Below are 359 nucleotides of genomic sequence, written 5' to 3' on the forward strand. Positions count from 1 at the left end.
GTAGTCCCCTGAAATGGTTTTCACTTCACAGGTGTGCCTCGTCAGGGTTAATTAGTGGAATTGCTTGCTTTATTAATGGAGTTGGGACCGTCAGTTGTGTTGTGCAGAAGTCAGGTTGAAACCATCAAGCGCTACAACAAAACTGGCTCACATGAGGACCGCCCCAGGAAAGGAAGACCAAGAGTCACCTCTGCTGCTGAGGATAAGTTCATCCTAGTCACCAGCCTCAGAAATCACAAATTAACAGCAGCTCAGATTAGAGACCAGATGAATACCACTCCGAGTTCTAGCAGCAGACACATCTCTAGAACAACTGTTAAGAGGAGACTGCACAAATCAGGCCTTCATGGTCAAATAGC

The 359-nt window shown here is 46.5% G+C and overlaps 1 protein-coding gene across 1 annotated transcript in view; it reads left to right on the forward strand.

Annotated features, from left to right (window-relative positions):
* The window catches only part of LOC116695735 (EVI5-like protein), a 74,551-nt gene that overhangs the window by 55,063 nt on the left and 19,129 nt on the right, over positions 1–359 (forward strand). The window lies entirely within an intron of this gene.

The sequence above is a fragment of the Etheostoma spectabile genome, chromosome 9 (assembly GCF_008692095.1).
Source record: "Etheostoma spectabile isolate EspeVRDwgs_2016 chromosome 9, UIUC_Espe_1.0, whole genome shotgun sequence".
NCBI lineage: Eukaryota > Metazoa > Chordata > Actinopteri > Perciformes > Percidae > Etheostoma > Etheostoma spectabile.